Source organism: Poecile atricapillus, chromosome 3 (assembly GCF_030490865.1).
Source record: "Poecile atricapillus isolate bPoeAtr1 chromosome 3, bPoeAtr1.hap1, whole genome shotgun sequence".
NCBI classification, from domain to species: Eukaryota; Metazoa; Chordata; class Aves; order Passeriformes; family Paridae; genus Poecile; species Poecile atricapillus.
The window spans coordinates 8,183,046-8,207,396 of record NC_081251.1 but is presented as its reverse complement, the minus strand read 5'-3'; the positions used below and the strand labels follow the sequence as shown (position 1 = coordinate 8,207,396).

Below are 24,351 nucleotides of genomic sequence, written 5' to 3'. Positions count from 1 at the left end.
TTAGTGATTATTCCCTTTATTAATATATTGTAGCAAATAATATGTAATATTAACAATATAGACAGCACTATAAAATAATTTAAATTTTTGACAATTTTTCACTCTTGTAAGGAGAAAGATTTCATCACAGCCCCAGCCCTGTCATGGGCTATGTGCATGCTCAAATTTGCACAGTTTCATTTAACCAAGAACCACACAAGCCCTAGGATTTATCCCCAAAGATTTTACTCAGGAGTGACAGGGTGAGAGTCTCATTCTGTAAAACATGATGATGTGGCATAGGCTTTAAATCAGTAAAGTACCCCTGTTTAGGAAAATACACCTAAGACAAGAAGCTGCAGGCATGTGCTTATGGGCTTCCACCAATCAGTCTGATTGCTGTATTTTTCCTGAGGCAGAGATAAGGTTTACAGACACCAGTCCCAAATTTGGGCCAACCTAAATACTATTTAAATGCATCTCTTTCTCTTTCCTCTCCCTCTTTTTGCTGAAAGAGCTGGGTGTGCCGCACATCTTATTCCTATCTGCCTTTATTAAGCTTTTTATAAATGTGTAAGAATAAAAAATAATTCAGCATCCCAGACATCTTCTTGGGTTTAAGATCTTAACAAATGAGGACACAGCTGGGCTACTTGGTCTGTGGATTTGCTAGCTGCAGGATTAAGTCCAGCTGAGCTGAAGTTTATAAACCAAGTTATTGACTTTAAAAATTCTCATACCGCTTATCAAAACACACCACATTGAAAGAACACCCTTCCCAGAATCAAATGTGGCAAAGCCTTCTCAATTATAGACAGCCTCTCCCCATACAGCCAGCCTCACCATAACCCTACTAGTCTCCTGCATCTATTTTATTTCAAGACTCACTCTCAGCTCGCTGTAAAAAAATAAGCAATTTCTATCTCCCATCCTAAATAAGCAGGGTCTGGGCAGCAAAAAGTTGGTTGTGTATAGCCAGCACTGAAAGTGGAAATAAATCATGCCCCAGGAGGCATCATCCTCCCCTGGCAAGGCCCAGGCTGCCATTAGGTGCTACTCACCTGAAAGGATTTGTCTCTAGTCTGATGTTAGCACAGCGCCTTTGTACATTGCTTTTCACTAAAGGTCTGATCCAGCTGCCATTAAAATCAATGAAAAGGCTCCCATTGACTTCAAAGGTGTTGAGATACACAGTATATTGCAGTGGATGAAAAATACCAAAGGAAAAGAAAACCTGTCTTTTAGTATATATTTTAAATTTTCCATGTCTGTCAATGCTGAAAACTGGTGGGGAAGGAAAGGGGGGAAAGGAAAGTTTTGACAAAAGAAGATGCTTCCCCATTCACTTCAAACTGCATCTTTCTGTCAAAAATTGTTTTCAGTAGCAAACATGTTTAAATTCTAAACTGCCAGTAAAGCCAAGGAAGTACCTTAAAACAGACCATCTTTGGAACCATACACTTACTCATCAGCCATCAGACTTTCTGTGACTTTGGAGGCTTAATAAAAAGAAAAAAGGTCGAATATTAGTGCTTTTATTGCTCCTGTCTATAGGGAGGATCCCAGCACCTGACTCAGCCCAGCACTCTGTGACAGAGATAAGATGGGATAACACATAGAGGAAAGAGAGGTATTTATTTGAGTACAGAAAGCTGGGCCAGAAATCCACCTATGAAGCTTTATAGATGCATATATTTAAAACTCCTTTCAGTAGCTTTATATGCCATTTCAGTTATTGGATTTTTCATCTTTGACTTAGCTACGAATTATTTAATTAGAAACTTCAATACCTGCATAACTTTGAAACCCTTCCACTATTATTCTTATTCTTATATATATAAAAAAAAAAATGCACCTAAGAGAATTTCCCAGCAGTCAAAACTTCTGTGGAAAGCAGTAGTACAACTGGGGTAGGCTAGATTATTCAGGGATTTGGATCAGGCCACACTTTGGTTCAGATTACATCTGGCTTTCCTTGAATGTAATGACCCAACAGTTGGTTATTGTTCCATGAATACAATTTACTACCGAATTATTCTCTCTGGATTCACTGGAATCTGACAGAAAACATGTTGAAAGCACACAGATATTTCTATTTTTAAAAAAAATACTCATTTTAATTAATTCTCTGGTTTTAAAATATTTTATAACTCAGTATCTCCAGCAGGTTTTCCTTTTTTCCTACCCCCAGTAGACTACTTTGAAGGAACAAGCTGCTGAAACTCTACGCAGGGCATTTGTCCATTATGGAAGGGAGATCACAAAAGCATTTCACATCCTGCTGTTCAGAGAAAGAACAAGTCTATTTCTACCTCACATGGCAGGGTCGTGCACATGGTGGGTTCAAAGAAGAATGATGGAAAAATGCTCTGTATATCAGATACAATTATACGAGATGTATAATCGACTGCACAGACCTAACTTACCTAAGGGATTCCTGCTGACCCTCTCACAGAATGGCTTCACCTCAGGGATTCCCATCCACCAAAGGGTTCTGCAGATAAATGGTCTTCCCTCTGGGGTTAACCCCTTGCACACCCTGGTAAACATAGCATCCTTCCAAGGTACCCCAACAGAGTTGCTGGGAATTTCTGCTAAAAATCTGACCTGACAGAGTGTGGGATGCTGCTGGGAGGGAAACACATGCACTTGAGACACACATGAAGTTCCTCCCCTGCAACTACTGTCCCCCCATCTCTGCTCAGAAGACGACTTAGAGCTCAGGGACCTGATATATGTCTACAAGATCCACTGTCTGTGCTCAAATCAATCTCACATTTCAGAGTTGACCATGGGGCACCCTGTCCTCCTCACATAGGCACCATCAGAATGCAATGCACTGAAACACACTGGTTTGTAAAACATTTTTGTTAGTGACTACCAAAATACTCTCCACTGGGAGCTGGCAGAAAACCCTAAGGTTTGGGTGAATGACTGAACAGCTCAGGGCCACAGCTAATGCACTTCCCAGGACAGTAGCCCTGACAGCGGGCAGGAAGGGAATGGCTGTGTTAAAGGTAAAAACTCTGATGAGCCTGATTTGGAATCTTGATAAATAATTAATTTCACAAGGAAGAGATAACGCAGTATTTTTCACTGACCCTGATGTCAAAATACTTCCTTTTCCCTGTGCTTCATATTGGAGAAAGTATTGTGTCAGCACCTCACTTTTACCAATACCACTGTCCTGTGAAGAGCAGAAGTTGGAAGCAATTAATTTTGGGACTCCAGCCCTGGACAGGATAACCCATGTGCGTAACTCCACATGAGTAGCCAAAGACCAAGGGATTACTCTTTTGTTGAGTGACAAATGTGCACTTTTCTGGTTGAGTGTTTCTGGCACGAAGGAATCCCAGCTTTGCAGGACAAAAGAATCCCTAGCACCTAACAAGATACTGCTCTTTAAAAGAGTCATTGGTGCACAGGAATAGGAAATATAAATGCCAGTTCTGAGAGAGACAAAGATTTTTTTCTGTGTAGTAACAAATATCTTGAAATAGTTTGTGCTGATGAGTGAACAGAGGATTAGATTTAAATTCAACATATCGATGTACATTTATAATCCTAAATTTCAAATATTACTAGCCATTTATAGGCTGAATAACACCTTCTGCACTCATTTTAGCTAGTATAAAAATCATAAAGGTTAGCAAACTGTGTGGATCAGAATATAAACTAATCAGCATCTGGGATTAGGAAGAAATCTCCTCCAATTCATTGGTAAAGTCTTCCTCAAATACAGAACAGAGCCCATTATTGTTTGGCTGTTAATAACTCAAGTGACATTTGCCATATGCCATCAAAGGGCCTGGAGTCAATATGGATTTTATCTCTGTTAAGGTCTGCAGATTCAGCCTCAAATTGTGAGTTCACAATTCAATAGTGAGTTGAGCATTCCCATTTTAAAACAGTATTTGAAAATGGTGGGGATTACTTGGAAATCGTGTGATGCCAAGGTGCAAGGGAAGAAGTCATGGAGGACAAAAGAGAAAGGAAATAAGATTTTGACATAGGACAAATATCAAAGTAGAGGATCTTTTTTCCTTTGCCAACTGTGCTAAAGTTGTCTTTTTAAACTAGAATCACTGTGTAACTCCAATCAAATCACATTCAAAGCAGTTATTCTAGTATGTCCCTAGTTGCATTTCTGCAGTAATTTAAGTATGTTATTCATATGCTGAGTTTCTCAGAGAAAGGGAAATAAACTGAAGGTGTTTTTTTTTCCCCACAGTTAAAAGTACGTTGAAGGTACGACCTTAAAGTAAGGATAAAACTCAAGATATTCCTCGTTGTTTTTTTCTGGAATAAATTTTGATACCCTAATATAGGTGGAATTAATTTAAGCCTCAGTTTCTTTTGTTTCAGAATCTGTAGAAAAGTCATAATTTGTGCTAGAGGGGATCTGCAAGAAAATGTCAGTGTCTCTGAAGGGGACATCTCTGCCACTAAGAATTAATAAGATGTCTTTAGAGGTGGTGATAGTCCTTTACCAGAAGTACAAGTCGGCTTCACGAATTAGCGTTTTCCTGGAGCTGCCAAGAATCTCAGCTTGAAAAAACCTTCACTCCCTGATGTCCCTTGCTGAAATGTCTGCATCCCATGTCCCTGCAGTGCAGACATACTGTCTCAACTGCCTGTGCTGTCCTTATGCTGGTAGAAAGACAAGAAAGTCATAAAATAACAGTAAGATTTGAGTTGGAAGGGATCTTAAAGGTCATCTAGTTCCAACCCCCTATCATGGGAAAGGAGCACCTTCAACTAGAGCAAGTTGCTCCATCCAATCTGGTCTTGAACATTTCCAAGGATGGGGCATCCACAACTGGATTGAAAAGTTGCATTTTCCTCAGAAGAGTCCAACCACGGAAAGCGTTCCTCAGGTTAAGGCTACCTCCTAAAATCAGAATTCTGTTTGTACCCTGCATGGCAGGGGCCAAGGGATGATGCCTAAAACAGGGAGCTGCTGCAGGAACAGATCACTAGCTTTCCTTCCCTCGCTCCAGTTAATTGCAGCAGTTGGATTTCTTAGGCCAGCAACAGTGCCTCTGTGTTCAGCATCTCTCTGCTGACGTTTTGCCTTCGGGAATTCAGCAGTGCCCTTTCTGAACCCACACAAACTGCTGGCATTCAGCGGCGTTGTGCATGTCCTGCATCGAGAGGCTGGCCAGTACAAATCACAAGCAGAGCTCCCTCGGGCTGTTTTGAAGCCGGCACCTGCTGTTTGCCTGTGCTGGCCCCAAGTGCAGAGGTGATGCTGGCACGTGCCTGGAAATGCTGCCAATCATGACGCCTGCCAGAGCAGCCAAACCTGCTCCATTTTCAGGAATATGAGAGGTTATTACTGTTATTTCCTAATGCTGAGTGAGGGTCTGCAAGCCTACAGCCCCAGGACTATGTGAAATAAAGGGTTCCCAGAGGCTCTTCCTTGGGCTCCAGCCAGCAAACACCTGCTCACACACAAAACTCTCCATTCAAGCCAACGGGACAACACCTGTCAGCCAGTCATGCCTGCCATGATACCTGCCTGGCTTCCCCAGCAGAAGAAAACCTGCTCCAAGCTGCACCAAGTGACTGATGTGCTCCATGCTAGTATTTGATTCACAAGTCATAAATCTGCTTTGTTCATGTGGATCTGGGGTAACAGTAAAACAGCCAATGAGTAGTAAGTTACTGTAGTTAGAATACTTTATGCATTACTGAATCAAAACTCAAATTAAAGGCAACTTTTAGAAGACACTAATATGATTTCTGAGCTTCTGGATACCTTCAAGATCTACTTTTTGAGCACTGAAATTTTTAGCTATAACATATACAGACCTGATGCTGTAAAAAAATACTGAGAGTCCTGACCTGTGATTTCCTATTAGTCACTATTGAGAGTTTTCTGCCTGGGCCTTACATCTACATGCAATCATTGCCAGAAACTAAGCAGGGTGTTCACAAAAATCACTTAGATTACTTCAGAAAATCACTAAGATATTTGGGATAAAATACAGATTCATTGTGGAAAATAATCAATCATAAAATAGTTTGGGGTAGAAGGGACCTTAAGGATCCTCTCTTTCCAATCTCCCTGTGCCATGGGCAGGGACACCCTGCACTAGATCAGGTTGCCCAAATTCCCATCCTACTTGGCCTTGAACACTTCCAGGAATGGGGCATCCATAGTTTCTCTGGGAAACCTGTACCAGGTTCTCACCACCCTCACAGTAAAGAAATTCTTTTAATGACTACTAGATGCGTTACTGTTGTCTGCTTTTTCTAATGTCTATTGTAGAAGCAAAAAGACAGATTTATATTAAACAGTCACTTTAAAACAGTGAGACTAGTGACAAACCATCTTTTTGAGACAGAAGGAAACATCTCCCAAAATATCCAGACATAGAACATAGAGATACAAAGTAAAATACTTTGCAGAAATATTGCTGCCTCTTTTTTGAGGAGTATGATGGAGAACACTTGGATAGGGTGAGTCTGTCCAGCCACAATGCACAGAGAATTTAATGGAAAACACAACAGACAGGACTACTTGTTGGCAGCATTCATGCTTAATTTACCTGTATGTGATCCCCTGGAATATAACCATTTCCCCAATATTCAAATACCAAGGGGTTCAAGAGGCAGAAAACATGCATCCAAGTAAAACAGGAAGGAGGATGTTCCCATCTTCTTCACTGAACAGGCTATGGGATTTATTGCATTGTATTGTGCCATTTCAAAATGGTTGTAAAAGTTTGTCCCTAGGCATAAAACCTGCTCACTTACTTTGTAGCAGTGCATCAGCTAATGAGCTCTTATTTGCCTTTCCAAATTAAATTATTCGTTACAGGTAGAAGGAATTTTGCAGGGGTAGGTTAAAAGTAAGAGAGTGAAAAAAGCACATTAAGCAACTTTCCTAGTCTGTTCTAATTCAAAGGTACTTTACTGTTCTTCTAACATAGAAGTACTAAACTCACACATCAAGTAAAAGTTGCTGGCAAACTCTCAGAAAGGTGCCCTTTTCTTTCACTGTCTTTCAGTGGCAATGCTGCCGTTTTCCCCTGCCTCCAGTGGTTATGTCATCTCTGAGGTCAGTTTTCTGCTTCTTGAACATGACTTGGCTGTTTATGAAACGTGAAATCAGCATCAACAACCCGTAGCAACTTCAAGAAAGAAGCCTTGGGCTAACAAATAATAAAAAAAAAACCTTATTTTTGCCCACAATGAGAAAAATCTACAGAGGTACCTAAGGGCTTTCATTGCCTTCGGCACAGAAGGAATCCACATTTAGAGAGTGCAGCCTAAACATTTTCACTCTCTGAGCTCATCATTTATTTCAGTGGCAGATGTCCCTATGTGAGACAACCTCACCAGTCATCAATCCCTCTTTAGATTAAACATGAAAGGGGGTCTATCCTCCCATCAACACAGGGGAGATGTACTAATATGGCCCAAATTAATGTACTAATCATTCTCTGACAGATTAGAATTTAAAATATCCCAATTCTACCACTCCAAAATCACACAGCCTCAGTCTGATTGTTGGAAAATCAGTGCTGGTCATCAGGGAGCTCAGATTTCATCTGAATTTTTTCAGGGTATTGGGCACCAGCACATACATTATGCTGGGGCAGAGGGGAAGAGAAATGAAAGGGGCAAGTCAGGGGACCTTGGTGAAAATCCCAACACAAGGCAGTTCAGCCAAACCCTGGCTTCTCCTCAGTTATTTAGTTACAGAACAGAATTTTCGTCCATGAGAGCGTTCACGGAAAACACTATCTTTGCACATACTTGCTTGAATACACACTCGCATGGGTTTTCATTCTCAGTGTTTACTGGGGCCCTGGTTACATTCTCCAGACAATTTACTCATATAATGTGGTTTTTTCTCCCTCTGGCTACCGTGAAACAAAGCTTCAAAAGGGGTAGGCAGGAAAAAAAATTCCTCTCGCTAATGTTTTTCTCTCCTAAATACTGAGGAATTCTACTTCCCTGGCACTGCTCTCACTATTTACATGCGTGTAGCTGTGTACATACCCCAGCTTACTAACCCATGCTCTGCACAAGGGATATAACTGAATAGGGTTATTCATAACCAAACCCTCATACAGCTCAGCTGGTGCCAGGATTTTAGTCTATGCTCACGGGGCTGTGATTAGTCCTAGAGAACATTATGAAAATCAACCTGGCTAATTATTACTCCAAATAACTGAGACAGGAATGCAATAGAGTTTCCAGGAAATACTATAAGAGAAGCAAGATTTGAGTGTTTGCATTTGTTTGTTTGTAAATGTTCTCATTAGCTCATCTGTAAGATTTATGCTCCATGCAAGAATTACCAGGGGAAATTCTATAGACTGTTCAAAGAAAGAAGGCAAAAAGATCATCACATCACTCTTTTTGGATACAAAAGCCTCTGAATGCAAAAATTTTGCGTAGAATATTCATCACAACATTGTTAATCATATCCTTATTGACTATACAAACCATTTATAGAATGTTTCCCAGCATTTAAAAACAGAGTTGAGAACCTGATTTCCCATATATCTCCAAGCAATATGTTTTATCCCTATTTTAAACCCCTAAATTAAAACAGCAGTTTAGTCCTTGGGAGAGTACATTGATGGATGAAACAAAAAGAACCTGTCAACAATCTTAAGACCTCCACAAAAGCACAAATAGACTAAATGAGAAACATCTACGTGATCCCAGTATGAGCAGCGTACCTTACGCACTGGAGACATCATGTAACTTCCAGGACCCCTTCCAATCTGACATGAGGCAAAAGACCTAATTAGTTTAACTACTGGAATTAATTTTACTATAAATATGAAAGGAAAAATACAGCACTGAGGCACCTGTGATGAGAGGAGGGTGGGGTTGCATCAGTGCAGAACAGTGGTAAAAAGCCATCCAAAGCCACCCATTCATCTCTGATGCTCCAGATGAATGCAGAAAATAAAACAATTCCCAAATAACCAAGATAATATGTAGCCAGTTTCATCCAAGGGAAAAAATAAATCCTTTCTAACAGTCTGCAAGACCTCACTAAAGCCACAAAATGAGACAGTGATTATTTGCCAATAATTATTCTCCATTGAAACTGCAGGTGTTATGTGGATGGTGAGAGCAGCCCTGGCAGTGCTGGTCCCCAGAGCCTCACAAGGGACTGAGGAATAGGAGGAAAAACAGGTTCTCAGAGTGTGAGACAAGGAACTGCCACCAACATCCTGTCAGGGCTCCCACTCCCACACACACACAAAGATGTACAGATTTTTCCACAAAGCATATGAAAGAAAGTATTTAAAAATACATATTTAACATCCTCTTAAACATCACTACCTGTGACAGCTTTCACAGGGCAAAACAGTGTTATTATTTAGGTCTCTGCAGGCTAGGAAAACATTTCTTCTTTTAAGAGTGGATTTGTCTGACTTAAGTTGGCAAACACCCGGTCCTGTAATGCCTTTGTCAGGTAGATAAAGTGGCTCCTCACTTTTGGGTATCTTTTCCATGGGTCAGTACCTACCTGCAGTGACCAAGTCACTTCTCAGCCTCTTCCCTGATGAGCTAAATAAGTTGAGCTGCTTATGCCTCGTGTTGTCATGCTTCTTTTCTGAATCCTTTTTCATACCTTTCCTTTGAACTTCCCTTACTATTTCCACATTGCTTTTGAACTGCAAACACCAAAACTGGACACGGTTCCTAACTATAGCCTTACCACTGTTGTGCATGTGAGCAACAGCAAATCCTCTTATCTGCTTGATATTACTCATTTTACATCTCAGGATTCCATTGCCCTTTTAGCAACAGAATTACAGTGAGATTTCATTTTGAGGTGCTTATTCAGACAGAATCCAAAATCTTTTTCAAAGTCCTTGTTTTCCAAAAAGAGCCCCTGCCCTGCACAGCCTCTTGTCTTAATGCTTTATTACACTGCCTTGCAGTAACCTAATGTTCAGAATTTTTTCATTTTATTTTGACCTCTTCATAAACTGAAACAGGGTAAGTTTAAATTAGATATTAGAAAGGTATTCTGTACTGTGAGGGTGGTGATGCACTGGCACAGGCTGTCCAGAGGAGCTGTGGCTGCCCCATCCTTGGAACTATTCAAGGCCAGGGATGGGACTTTGCACAGCCTGATCTAACAGAAGGTTCCCTGCCCATGGCAGGGGAACTGGAACTAGATCATCTTTAAGGCCCCTTCCAATACAAACCATTCTGTGATTCTATGATTAATCACTTCAGGTCGTTCAGCAATAATAATTTGCCCCTTTATTACTTATTCTTCCATTTGTTCACCATTAACCTGTGCTATGTGTAAATGTGATTCTGTATAATTTCTTTGATAAGTGATAGAAAAACTTGGCCTTTGCTCAAAACTTCATTCCTAAAGGAATCCATTAAAAAAGAGTTTTATATAATGTTCAGAATCTGTGAAAAGCATTAACCAAATAAAAACCAGAAGCATTATTGTCATTTTAAACTGACTTTTACAAGACATTAAGTATAAAGAAGGAAAAGCTCTCATTATAGTCAGAGCAATGATGCCACCCTCTTCCAGGGTGATGAACTCCCTTAATGCCTGTAAGGTACTGAAGGGACAATCTGTTTGCCTCAGACACCTACCTCATATGTAAACTTTGGGGTAAATCAGGCCTTCTAAAATAGATGTCTGTAGGTATGTGAGACCTCTGAGTGCATCCAGACTCCAAGGTATGTTGGCATGCCTGGCTGTACCTCAGCTCTACCCCCAGGAAAGCCCAACATATCAACCTTCCCCTATCAAGTGTTCTATGCGTCTGAAAGGACCTTCTCTGGTCAGTCTGGGTAGAAGGAAAACAAAGATAGTGGAGTGTAGCACTGTCTCCATCTCACTCCAGGGCCTGGATATGATTCCCTGTATTATCAGTGGCAACTAGTGCAGGTGGCCACTAAGTCTTCTGAGAGGCTCAGCAGCACCTATTTGTCTCATTTTCCTCTCTGTGAACCTGCTTTTGGTTCTTTCCACAGTCAGGTTTATGAGGTACTTAACATTTACAGGGAAAATTCAGTATTTAATTAAGCTGAATTACATCTCAGCATTTTGCTGAGATTGTTTGGGAGGCCATCTAAATATACAGAAAAATTATGTGTAAATGCTGAATCAAAATATTATAGCATATATTTTGGTCCCTCTATTAAATGACAGAACAGCAACATCTCTCTTCTGTGCCCAGGATGTCATACCACTGCTTCTTTCAGAGCTGAAATGAATTATTTACAATTAAAATTACCAGAATCACAGAATATTCTGAGTTGGAATTGACAAGAATGGGGGGCATGATGCCTCTCCTAAAGGAAATGTGACTGAGTCATTTATATTTTTTTGTTCTCACTCTCTGTTCTAGTTATGCCACAGATGGCAGAAAATAGGAATCAAACCAATTTAATACAGACATTCAGTTCAAAATGGCATGTATTTTAGTTCTCCCTGTATAATTATGAGGAATAGGTGGAAACATATTGTTACTGTTTTAGACAAACAAATCAAACAACACAACTCCCTCTAAAATCACCTTGAAAGTCCAATTCCTCCCACATCCTCCCTCATAAACCAGTGTAGTGGAGTTACTCTGATAAAACTCAAGCAGCTGATGCAATGACTTCAATGGCAATGAAAATGCCTCTCCATGTGACTGAGTGGGACTAGAGGTGACTGGAAATAAAGTTGTTAAACAGAACCTTCATAAACTTTCAAAAAGTCAAAAAAAAACCTGACTTCTCTCCTATCCCAAACCATTAGAGATTTTCAAATAATTCAAGACAGTGCTCTAGACTCTGCCAGTATAGTGAAATAGATCTTACTTTTATTGCTGCCCATCAGAAATCACAATCACAACTCCAGCAGAACCCACTTCTGTCTTCTGGGGGAAGTTTTAGCAAATGGTTCTGTCATAGCTAAGAGAAATCAACTCAATATACTGCTTGCTCTTAGAGGATCAGACTCTTCTCATTCCCTTGACAAGTCAGGGACAAGGACGTTTTGGCTCATACGCCTAAAATCACACAAATCTTTATTTCACCAATTCCAAGCAAATGACTTCATTACCTCTGCCCACAGAGATGTGTGTGTGTCTACAAACAGTTTGTGGTCAGGTTAAAGAGCTAAATGCCTGAGAAAATCAGGGATGTGTAAAGTTGAGGAGTTAGAATTTTCTTGAGAGTTAGTTTTTTCTTGTGAAAAAAATACAGGATTATGGGGATGATCACATATCTTCCTCATCTCTTGGTACAATAATTTCAGTCCCTCAGTAGGTTATCAACCACACAGTGATGATCTGACACTCTTCTTGTCTGAAAGTTGACTCTTCACAAGAATAGTTGCCTGCCTTGATGACTGCCCTGTAAATGACATGGAGATGGGCATGGTTTGGGAAGTATGAAGGACAGAATCCTTTCCTAACCAGCTCCCAGTGACAGGACATTGCACCTGCCACCTCTGCCTTCCCACCCCGAGAGCAGCTTAGATTGCTCAGCAGAAGATAAAAGATTTGCTCAGAGAAGGAGGTATTTCATTTAACATGGTGTGCCCATAGAAGTCAATTATGTTTTTAAATAAATTGCACAGGTTAGTAGTTTTAATCCATCTTAAATTCATATTTTGGCAATTAACTCAACCTGCACATATAAAAATTACTTTAAATGTTGTTTCCTGCTTCCTTTGGGCATTATCTTTCTGTTAAATGCTAAGGATAATTGTAACAGATATGTACATATGAATGCTAAAGCAGCAGCCAACAGACTTTATACTTCAAATAAATAAAAATAGATGATTGAAAAAACCCCTAAGATATCTTTCAAATCTCCACTGACTTTTTCAGAACCCCTAAACCCTTCTGTGAATAAACAAAGTATCTACTGCCTTATTTTCTAGATATTCTACCAGATCTATTAACATTTTCAGTCAGCAGAAAATTAATTCATTGACATTAGAATCTATGTTGTAAACCTGTAATTAAGGAGATCTTCATTAGCTGAGAGCAGAAGTGAAACCTTCCAGTTAAAGTCTGGGCAGCAGACATTCCTCTTTGGCTATGGATTACAAAAAATCTCAGGCAACAATTTCAGAGATGAAATTTCATTACCTTTGAAATGGCTTAACCTGCATAAAAAAAAGAAGAATTTTTTAGTAGCAATCTAAAGAATTATTTTTTAAATCCCTTAAAATAAATAAGAATTTCACTCCCTTAAGCATGTACAAACCTAGAGGATAAGTTTTACCTCAAAGAAGGAAATACTTATAGGAATCCCTTTGCAAAACTCTAGTACTCAGCTACTATGCTGGTCCCTGTGATACATGCCCACAGCTAATCGAATGGCATTGCCATCAAATATTTTTCAGATGAAAATGAAATCTCCAATAAGATGAATAGATCTGTGTGTCTTCTAATATTTTATCAGAAGATGGACTTGATGCTCTGACAATTCAAGATGCCATTAGTTTTGATATGATCAGCAAAGACAGGGGAAGTTGTATTATTCTCATTCTAATACATGCCTTGTAACATAATGATCTATTGCTAAAAGAGGAAATCTCTTCTTTCAGAGAAGCAAGCTTTACCAGACACCAAAGTCTTGCAGGGTATCAGCTGCCTAATCCAAAATTGGGATTCTTTCAAATAATCCTCAGCCTGTCAAGCACAACCCTGTAAGAGATTCTATTAAAAAAAACCCACAGCCCCATCCAAATAGACCCCTTACCCCAGAATACCTGTTTTTCTGGAAATAGATCTTTTGTTTCATTATTAGCATTTGAAGGATTCTTATTTTTAGTGTTATTATGTGGACAAAGGTTTGCTTCCCTTAAAACCCACGATATGTAAGAGGAAGACAGGATTTCCCGAACTCTGAGAAAGGATGTGAGCAGCAGTGGATCTTTTCCAGTGCCAGGAATAGCATGCCAAGCACTAGGGAATTTCTCCAGATCCAGGTATTAATCTTAGTTTTTAAAAAACTTGCAGACTGTTGCTTCACTTCACCAGGAGCAGGATGCCCCCAAACAACTTTTCAGCCACCTGACCTTCTCTAAAAAACCTGCCAGCTTTTTTCTCAGAATCAGAGCAGAGAAAAGAAGGAATTAAAAAAATAATAATAAAATGAAGCAGTTTCTTCTTAAATTACTGAAGTTACTAAAATAAAATTGGAGCAAGAAAATTAAAGTATAATGGTATATTCAATGTAATCAAATGCTTATTCTTCATGAATATGAAATTGTGATGCTAATTCTGAGTTGAACTAGTTTAGATCTAGAGTAAAGTCACTGAGGATCAAGAAATTCTTTGACATTCATTACCTGTAACTGAATGCAGAATCTGACCCTATGTCAGCATTTGTAAATCAGGTGTTTGACAAAATTTGATGGGAAAACTAAAGTCAAGATCTGAACTCTATCTTCCTGAAGTGAAAGAATACAGAAGTACCTCCCTAAAATGAAAAATGCAGAAAATGGTCAGTATAATAGATATATAGAGCTTCATAGCTTAAAAGTGCTGTCCAAATATTAGCTAAATCCTTACCATAAACCTGTGAGGCAGATAAGATGGAAGCACTTATGCTAAAAATAAATAAAACCTAGAACTGTTTCATATAACTGTAAGATTTTATTAAAAATAAACAGGGCTGGTTGGTATCCTTAACCTCAAGGTCACAAAACAAAGTACTAGGCACTGGAGGATAGCAGCAGAAGCCAGTACTCCAAAATCACTGTGTCTAATTAAGGATTCCAAAGAATCTCTGCTTTATGCTCTCTCCTGTCTTGAAGCATTCGCTGAGAGAACATTCAAATGCCATCGGGAAACTGACATGCTACTTGTTAGGTCAACAGTCCCATCGAGACTTCTTCTCATCGGCTTCGTCAGATTCTGGGCCAACCATATATGCTGGGCAAATAATGCTCCACCAGGGCAAATAACACTGGGCAGGGCTCCTCTGTTCGAAAGGGAGAAAATCAAGGGGGGTAAAAACCTGTGTGGAAATCAGAAGAGTGTGTCATGTGTGCACGTGCTAAATAATTCAGCTTTAAACTGTTCTGAACTTCTGACCCTCACACTCCACTGTGATGTACAGGACTGGAGGTTTCAATGTTAGTCCACGATATGTTAAAGACAAAAATGTACGAAGCCTGCCTGTTCTAGCGTGAGGCCATATTCAGCTAAAAGCATTCTAATATTAATGATGATGGCTGGGTTTAGAACTGTTTTAGTCCACTGCAATAATTTTCATTTGTTTATGAGGTTGGGAAGAGAGAAAATGAAATTGCTATGTTAGTGCTGCACCCTGCTTCCTCCAGGCATTGGGCAGCATGTGTCCCTTTTCCAATAAAAACATACATTTGCCTATTTCTGTGGGTTGTGTGCTTCCCTCCCTTCCCTTTGCTGGCATTTGGCACAACTGCCTTACTTCCAACACGTTTGAGCATAGATGCATTTTTTTAACCAGCGAAGTAAGGAGAAAAGAATTTGATTAAGCTTATTTTTATGCTTACAGGAAATATAAAAGACAAAGTGTTCTATGTTTAAAACTACAGCATATGCAGCTTGTGTGCACATCAGAGAGATCCCTACAAAGCAGCACACGCAGATACAAGATTATACAGAAGAGAGAGACAGATGCAGATTTCCACGCGGAAAATCTCCAGTGACTCCAAACGCAATGGATATTAAAAAAAAAAAAAAAAAAAAAAAAAAAAAATTTAAATCGCGTTATTGGGTAAGAATGGTACCAACGTATTCCAACACTCCTGTGGACTTGCAGAGGCCCGGGATCACGCCCTCGGGGAGCGATGATTTCATGAAGCGGGGCAATATTTCTTTCCAAGTACACGCTACTTTCCCGCGGGCAGCGGGAGCGCGGTGACCTTTGGAACGCGCTGTCCCCGTCACGTCCCCGCCGAGGGCAGCGCTCGGAGCTTCGGCGCCGCCCGCACCTGCGCCCGGGCCGAGGGAGCGCGGAGGGGGCGCGGAGGGAGCGAGGAGGGAGCGCAGCAGGGCGGCGGCGGAGCCGGGGCCGGGGCCGGGGCCCCTCCATCCTCCCTCCTCCCTCCCGCGGGGGCGGTGCGGCGGACGGGGCGGGCCGGGCCGGGCTCCGCCGCCTCCCGCCGCCGCGGTGATTGGCCCGGCCCGCCCCTCGCCCCGGCGCCCAGGCCACCTCCCTCCCCGGCTAAAGCGGGCAGTAGGTGAGGGGAAGGCGGCCAGACGGGAGCATGGTCGCGGCTCCGCAGCAGTCTCCGCCGCCGCGCCGCGCCTCCCTGCCCGGCCTCCAGCGCGGCTCCCGGTGCCCGCAGCCGCGCGGGGCTCTGCGTTAGCGGCGGAGGCTGCGATGCACAAGCCGCCGCTGCCGCCTCCCGCCGCCGCGCATCCTCCCGCCGCCTGAGGACGCGGCCGCCTGCGCCCCCGCGGAGGGAGGTAAGCGGCGCGGCGCTGCCCTGCGCCCGCCGAGCCCCCACCGCCCGCCGCGCCGGGCATCGCGGGGCTGGGGCTGCCCTGCGCCTGCGCTCGCTGTCCGCATTAAAAACTTCCTGCGTGCCTCCCGCTGCCTGGGGGGTGCCGTGCGGGGGCCAGCGGGCCCTCAGAATGTTGCTGTGATGGTTTGGGTTTTTTTCCGGGGTTTTTTCATCTTGGCGTGGGGGGGTCTCCGCCCCCGCCGCGCACCCACAACTTCAGGCGCTCGCTCGGGGAGCGGCGGCGGCCGCTCAATTCCACCCCCCCCTCACCCAGTCCCGGGGGCGGCGGTGTCCCCGCAGACCCCCATCCCTCCGGGGCCGGCTGTCCCGGTGGATCCTCCATCCCAGCCCCGGGCCCGCTCCCGGAGCCGCCGCGGAAGTGCCTGGCACGGATCGGCGCGCAGCCCGCAGGCAGCTCGCTTCCCTCCCTGCCTGCTTTCCAAACGCCTCGGCCAGCCCCGTCCTCTCCCTGTGCCTGGCATGCATTCCCGTCCCCTTTCTTGTTTCTCCACATCCCCACGGGTGACGCATACGAGGAACTTTACAGCACAATATTGCTTAAATATATGTGTATGTGTGTGTATATTAAAACGTTTCTCACGATTCCCATGCCGATGACATGTCCTCGCCGGTGTGAGGTTTGTTTGGCTGCTGCTGCTGTGCTTTTCCATTGATGCTTTCCCTTTTTTTCTTTATTTTTTTTTTTTCTCTTTTTTTTTTTTCTTTCTTTCCCTGAGGGTTGTTTTCCTGTAACTTATCTCCGAACCCAAGTGCTGCCTGGTGCCGTTCGGAGCACAGAGGTGCATCCCTTGGGTGCCGGATTTCGGATGGTCTGGCTTAGGCAGGGAGAGAAAAGCTACTTTCTGTTTTGACATTGAGTGGACGTGGCGAGCTGTCCTTGTCGTGTGAGGATGCAGGTCTGTGATCCCCGGGATTTTGGGTTCAGGTCTCTGTGCCTCCCCGGAGGGTGGAGAAAGGTCTGGAGGAAGGGACTTCTGGAGATGGATGGCGGTGTTTGTCGTACACTTCATAAACTGTGTGCTCATCGTCTCCGGGGTTATTTTATTTTTCATCCTACGGTCTCATTTATTAAACTGAAAATGTCCCTTGAACGCTGGAGACAGATTTATCTCCCCACCACAACCAAAAATGATGGAGCCCTGGTCATGTAGTTGGCTGCTTATCTTTTGTTACTGTATATGAAAACTGCATAGAAAAAAATACAGCGTTCTGGTAACTAGATTAAGGAGGATTTAATCACTTTTCCATCAATGAAGGAAAAAACCATGCATGTTTGCTGCAGGCTTATTACTTGTTTAAATGGAAGATTATATAAAGCATATTTCCAATAAATGAGGAAACTTTCTTTTTCCTGGTAGTCTTGAAAACAACTGAGCAATTGTGTGTGTGAGTATAGACACATGTGAGTGTCTTGCACCGATTTAAACATGTTCATCAGGCTCTTCTTTTGAGGTACTTTTAAAAACCCACACTACTGTAGCTTTAAGGTGACTGCAGATAATAGTATTATTGTTTCTTATAATTAGCAATCTGCTGAAACTTTCAATCCTTCTTGAAAGATAGGATCTGTGTGAGAGAAGGGGTAGTGTTCCATAAGCTTTATTCTTTTTTTATTATTGTTTGCCTCCAAACCAAAGCAACAGTATGTCTATTATTGTTGTATTTTGGCTTCAACTGCTAATGGCTTTATTTTTTTTTCTCCCCATGTGGAGAAAAATCAAGTACAGCAATATTTTACTCTGACATTTATCTGTGACAAACTTTAGTTATGCTCAGGAGGTTGTTTAATCTTCTCAGAATAATGTTCAGGATTGTGGCTTTTTGTTTGTTTATTCTTATAACCTGTTCATATTGTGTGCATTTCTGGAAGTTGTCTTCAGTTTAGGATGAAATATTGGAGCTATGCAAATAATTTAGTGATCCAACCAGGATGAGACTTAGATTGCATATGTAAACTGTGCTTTATATTGCCTTGTTTTGCATAGCTGTTTTTTTTCCCATAACATCCATGTTGATATTTCCTAATAATGCCTGTGGTTTTTTAATTGAAAATGAACATTAGATGTTTGATTAACTAACTTTTTGAAAAAATGAGGGTATCACTGTGATTTATTTAAAAGTGGAAAAAACATGCTGTCATACCAAGTAGTTGCCTTGCAAGTAATGACCTATAACACTTAATTTGGATAAATTTTTGTTCATGTTCATTTTGCTTACAATAAAGGGTCTTAAATGAACTCTGAAATACAAACTGGGCTCTTGATCTACAACTGCCTGACTTTCCTGCATTTGTTGTCTCCAGTAGCTTATGAAATGTGTGCACAGTGTGTCAACCTTTCCCGTAACAACAAAACCTATGAGCAAATGTTCAGTGTGAATTATATTACCGAAATAAAATATTCTATAGTTGTCATGGTTACAAATAGAGGCAGGGTTACTGGTTTTCATCTGCATGCTGGGGAGGGGGAATCTAGTTTTGTCACTTTTTAATTACGTTTCTAATGAGTGATGGGCATACTTCACATACCCAATATATCGGATACGTGGCACAGTGAATTAGATTTTGTCAAAGTCTTGCTGAAACGAAGCAAGAAGTGGTGGTGTGCAGGAACAAACCCTTCTTCATTTGTTTTTTCAAAGCAGAAATCTTGAGGGAAGAAAGTAACCAGCTATCTGTTTTGTCTTGACTTCTAGATTAGCATGCTGCCAGGATTGCTGCTCTTCTTCAACCGATAATAAAAAGTATATAGTGTGTATGTTGACTGGAAATCTTCTCAATGAAAGGAGAGGAAGGCACAGACCTAGGAATTAGGTGTTATTTTTGGGTTTACTGAGCACTGTATCTGGTGCTATCACTTTTAGTGCCTGTTTGCGAGCAGAATTCATTATGCCCAGGTTTGCTGTGATAGTCTCTCCGGTGATGTTGCTCTGCTCCCACGCGTCCTCCTCTGCCAGGTAGCGATCCCTGGTGTCCCTGGGAGTCGCTCAGGTTTGGACTGCGCTGGCAGCCACCAGAGTAGGGACCGTGACTATTTGCAGTTGTTGGCGCTTATCCCAGTGCCGTGTCTCTCCTTCTCCATGCTCATCTGCAATTCAGTCTTGTCCATGCCTACTTGTTTTCCTGACCTTTTAATTTAGTTCCGATACCTGATGGACCCAGTTCTTCTGAAGCACAGAGAAAAAAAAAAAAAAATAAGGGTCAAAAGAATTATTTTTTCCTTCCCTTCTTGCCTCTATGTACTGTGGTGGAAACTCCCACAGCATTAGGGTGGGAAAAGTACCCCATGGTTTGTAAATGGAGAGAAATTCCAGGCTGTCCCATCTTGTTTAACCCTTGTAACTTGCATCGTACCCTTTTTGTGCAATTTAGTTTTTAATCTTAAAACTCATTTGAAGTTTTCTGTTGCACTTTGGAGTTTTGGTCTCTCTTTAATATTTCCGTTGAGATTTTCTATCATCCCTTCTTTAGGTTTAGCATGATCTTACTTGAGATCTGGTAATGACTTGTCCACTAAATTCCATGGATCACTTGGGTTTGCTGCCATAGGCTATGGACCCAGGGAGTCCAGGACAGCTGAGGGCCTGATCCCAAAGCTGCTCTGTTCATAGAGCCTCAACTTTATAGTGCAGCACTGAAGTCTACATCATTTTCAGATCACTAATTCTTTGTGCTGCGGTTGAGACTTACAGCTAGCTAAAAATCTCAGCATGGGTTAGTGACTTACTTGGTCCCTCTGCTTTTTTGCTTTTCTCTCCACATCCTCCATTTTGCACAGTGTGCGGATTCAGTAACCTTAAATATGACATGGTATCATTAGGTTCTGTGATTTATTTGTGTATCTAATCAGTTCCTTAATGTACTCACCTCTCTGCAGAAGAAAGACAGTGTGAACCCTCTATCCTAAAGCCCATAAACATACAAATTAGATAATGTTGAATATACCTGCAGGTAACTGAACTACTGCATTAACCCTTTGTCACATTTTTTGAAAAATTTCTCGTTTTATGTTGGCTTACCCAGTGTGGAGAATGGTTTCAGCATCCCTCTGTGCAGTTAACTCTTCCATAAAGTTACTTGTAGGAAGGTGGAGCTCCTGTGTGGAGGCTTAAGATGCTCTTCTCAAGAAGTAAACTGCCAACAGCAAATCCAAGTGTGAGGCTGTATGAAACATAAACAGCTTTGACATGCTTCTGTCACTTCTGTGTTTCCTTTGTTATCAGAAGTACAAAGAACTCCTCCTCAGCTATAAAGAAAGGCATTAAAAGGAAATAGATTCGAAATCTCTTATGGGAACACCTTTCTGTCAGGTTTTTGCAAGTCAAGAGTGCTTCCCAGGGTGTGAATATGCATCGTGTACCTGGTGCAGTGAAACCAGACCTGGTACAAGCAGTGCCCAGAAGCCTTCCCGGTGCTGTTGTTATGCAGCCAGTTACCTCTGTGCTGTCTTGACCATCTGATAAATGACAGTAACTGAATTCCTAGTCACACTCTTCCATAAATAATTTTATGTTGTGGATTAGGATATGTGTAACATGGGACTATTCTGTCTAATTTTTATGTGCTGCTTTTTTTTTTTTTTTTTCCCCTTTCTTTTTAATCTACGATGCTTAGGCTTGGCTTTTCAGATATTCACAACCTGGATTTTGGCCATAATTGGCATTAACATCAGAAAAAAACAGGGTTTTTTGGTGGCTTTAAATTTCAGGTAATGTGTAGTGCTGGCTTGCAATAGTAGTACTGATTCTGTGAAACAGTCTGCTAAAACTACAAAGTCTTATTTTAAAATGAACTCCGTGTTCCTTTTGTAGCGTTCTGTGATTTGTGTTTTTGTTTAATTCCCTGCTATCCATTACAATATGCTGTGTGGTGTTAAGTGCTGAGGTTTCTGTTCAGGTTTGGTTTTTCTTGGGTTGGGCTCCAGTTTGAGAGCTCTGCGTAGGTACAGTTAGTACACAGTTTGATTGGGAAGCAGATTATGTCTCAAGGTGTGCGTTGAAACTCGTTCAGTGCAGCAGTTTGCAAGAAAATCTGCCACTGATAAATTTCCTCTGCAACACTGCTGTTAACTAAAATCTGTTAAGTGTGCCCTGGCAGGAGTGTTTCTTGGACTGTCAGTGTAGATGAGAGATACTGTGAAGAATCCTTCAAGTTGATACAGCGGTATGTGAGGCAACAATAGTGTTTGGTAGCAGGACTCAAATTCAAGATGTGCGTAATTTGTTGAGCTGGACTCTGTGCATGTAACTCTTCTTATTTTTGAATCTTGGAGAGAGACTTGTTATCAATCTTCACTCCTGTTGTTTTTTTTTTAAAGCCCCCCACACAAACCCAAAAGCCTCCATCCCAAAACCAAGATCTGCATAACAATGCAGACTTAAGAAATCCTGGGTTTAAAGTGTGATTTAAGGCCTTTTGCTTCAGACACTTCTTAAAGTCCATGCTGATGAGTAATTAATATTTAAATCGGATAATTCTGCTCTAAGATCTGCTTTGTCAGACCTTGTTGTAGGATTTTGGTTTTGGTCTGCAAAAGCAATGTTGGTGGATTTGCAGATCCCAGCATGCTGTAACTACTCAGAGAAAGGTTTATTTTCTCAGTCTGAGGCTTAAACATGCTTTTCCCCTTAATTAGAGGGAGAAGAATTTAAATGCTGTTAGTTTTTCCAGCCACAGGAAAACCCTAGATCAAAAGGAGAGGTGAAACAGTTCAGGAAGTTCATTGCAGTAATCACACAACATGGAATAACTTTAAAGTGGATGCAGCTGTGTTTACCTGTGCTTTGAAATCTATAGGTATTGTAAAGTTTGGTTGATTTGTAGCTTGTTGAGCACCTGAATTCATTAAATGATTCCTAACATATTGTATGCTTCAGAAACTTCATTTTTCACTTTCTCTTGATTTTTTTTTTTTTTTTATTGTCTCTTGCCTGCCAAGGGTGGAACAGTGCCAAATTGGAACACTTCATATTACAAAATGTTGTTGGGTATATAAATGTCTGGAAAACACTTTTGAAACTATATGAAATGCTGCAGAATGAAGTTAAGCAATATATTTTTGAGTTTATTCGTTAACCCTTCATAAAGTTTGGAAAAACAGTGACGGAGAAGATACTAATTCTGTATGAAGTCCATGTTCTAATACAAGCAGTAGAGCACAAAAATATATATGTATGTGAAATGTATAAACTGTTTTAGCTATATTGACCTATACACAGTGAAATGGCTCCTTGACATGGGAATATTCCTAAGTGCATCCTTAGTATGGGATGGCTCAGCAGAGCTATTTAGCATGGTGTTTTTGCTTGGATTATCAGGGCCAGGAATTCTGGTGTTAGTGGAAGTTGGTTCTTCTGGTTGAGGTGTTTTGGTTTTTTTTTACTTTTGCCCTCTTACTGTGTGGCTTTTTAGTAAATCAAGTTGGAAGCTATAAGGGATATCTGACTCCATGAATGAAAGAAGGAAAAGAATAGAAGCACTTCCCCTAAAATTTTCTTGGTAGTCACTGGAGTAGGGAGAAATTTCTGGAAGGTTGGAGTAAGTGGCTGTTTGATTATGAGATACTGGTTATATTTTTAAAGGGTTTTATTTAAAAACTGGTTAATATAAATACCTGCTTCAAAGATGCAACTTTCTTCTTTCTCATCCTCTCTTCTCAATTGGGGACAGGAATAGATGCAACAAATCTGAGCCAGGTGTTCTTCATGACAGTGGACTGCCTTGCTTTCCCCCAGACAGTGGCTTTCTCCTCAGTTGTGCAAAAAGCTCAAGAGAATACAACTGAAAAGCCTCTTTACTACCACAGACACTTTGCAACCCATCCTGCTCATTGTAGAGAAATACCAGATACAATAAGGGTATTGCATGATGAGAGCTTATGAAAAATGCTGTGCCTTCTTCCTGTTGAAGGGCACAAAAAGTGTGTGACTTATCACTCCCAGGTCATCTCTGACAGACTTGCGAATAAAATGTGAGGCAAAATGTTAAATGTACTGCACTGCCCTCTTTATTATGCTATTTTTGGCTGATCATATGAGGAAAGTATGTATCATTTAAACAGAAGTCACTACTCTGAGTGCCTTCCCTTCCTTTCCTTCTCTCCCCCACACTGTTTCACATTTCTAAACATTGAGCATACCAATCAATATTCCATTAAGAGGAGAATTAACTTGGGAGAAGCTTGCATGTATTTGCATGTTGTAGCTTATTTCTTGGTCTGTGGCTTTGTGTTGCCTTTCCCCAGTGTCATCTTTTCTGTGTTTTTTTTATTTTTTTTAAGAATACTCCAAATATTTGTGCAATTACTTTTAGTAGTGAGGTCAGCCATGCCCCATCTTAATTTTGTCAATATGAGTTGCTGGTAGAGCTGTCTGCAATGCCCTGCTTGCAGGCAACATCAGTCAAATGTTTGTAGTTACCTTTTTGCTTCTGTTTTACAATAGCTGGGCATCAAGGTACTAGGCTTCAGATCAAATGTTGCCCCCGGTTACACACATGTAGTTAATAGAAATCAATGTTGCATAGGCGTAAATGAAAGTTGGGTTTGATCTTTGGCGACTTAACTCTTATCTCTTTTACATTGATGCTAGTCTAGATTTTCTGCAGGTTGGATTGAATGCCCATTCTCAAATTCAGAATTTGTGAGGCTTTGGCTGTCTCTGCCAACATTTTATTCCTTATGGGCTTTGTATGAGACTGAAAGTGAAAACCTCCCGCTTGCTTTCGGAGGTCTGAGCCTTAAAACTGCAAACAAATGTAATGAGATGGGATTAAAAGCTGCCTGTAGCACATAAGAGTGTGGGCTATGGCTGTGTGGGACCTCCTGGGGAACCTCTCAGTTGATCTTGATGTGTGAATTGTCACAAGAGCTGTTGAACTGTGGACCAAATCCTGA

General features: G+C 41.3%; 1 protein-coding gene across 3 annotated transcripts in view; it reads left to right on the top strand.

Annotated features, from left to right (window-relative positions):
* Nucleotides 1-16,163: 16,163 nt before the first annotated feature.
* Nucleotides 16,164-24,351, top strand: part of KLHL29 (kelch like family member 29) — a 389,363-nt gene continuing 381,175 nt past the window's right edge. For all 3 annotated transcript variants that reach the window (XM_058835996.1, XM_058835997.1, XM_058835995.1), the window contains exon 1: nt 16,164-16,400. The gene's annotated coding sequence lies outside the window, so the exon portion shown is untranslated. The remainder of the gene's footprint in view (nt 16,401-24,351) is intronic.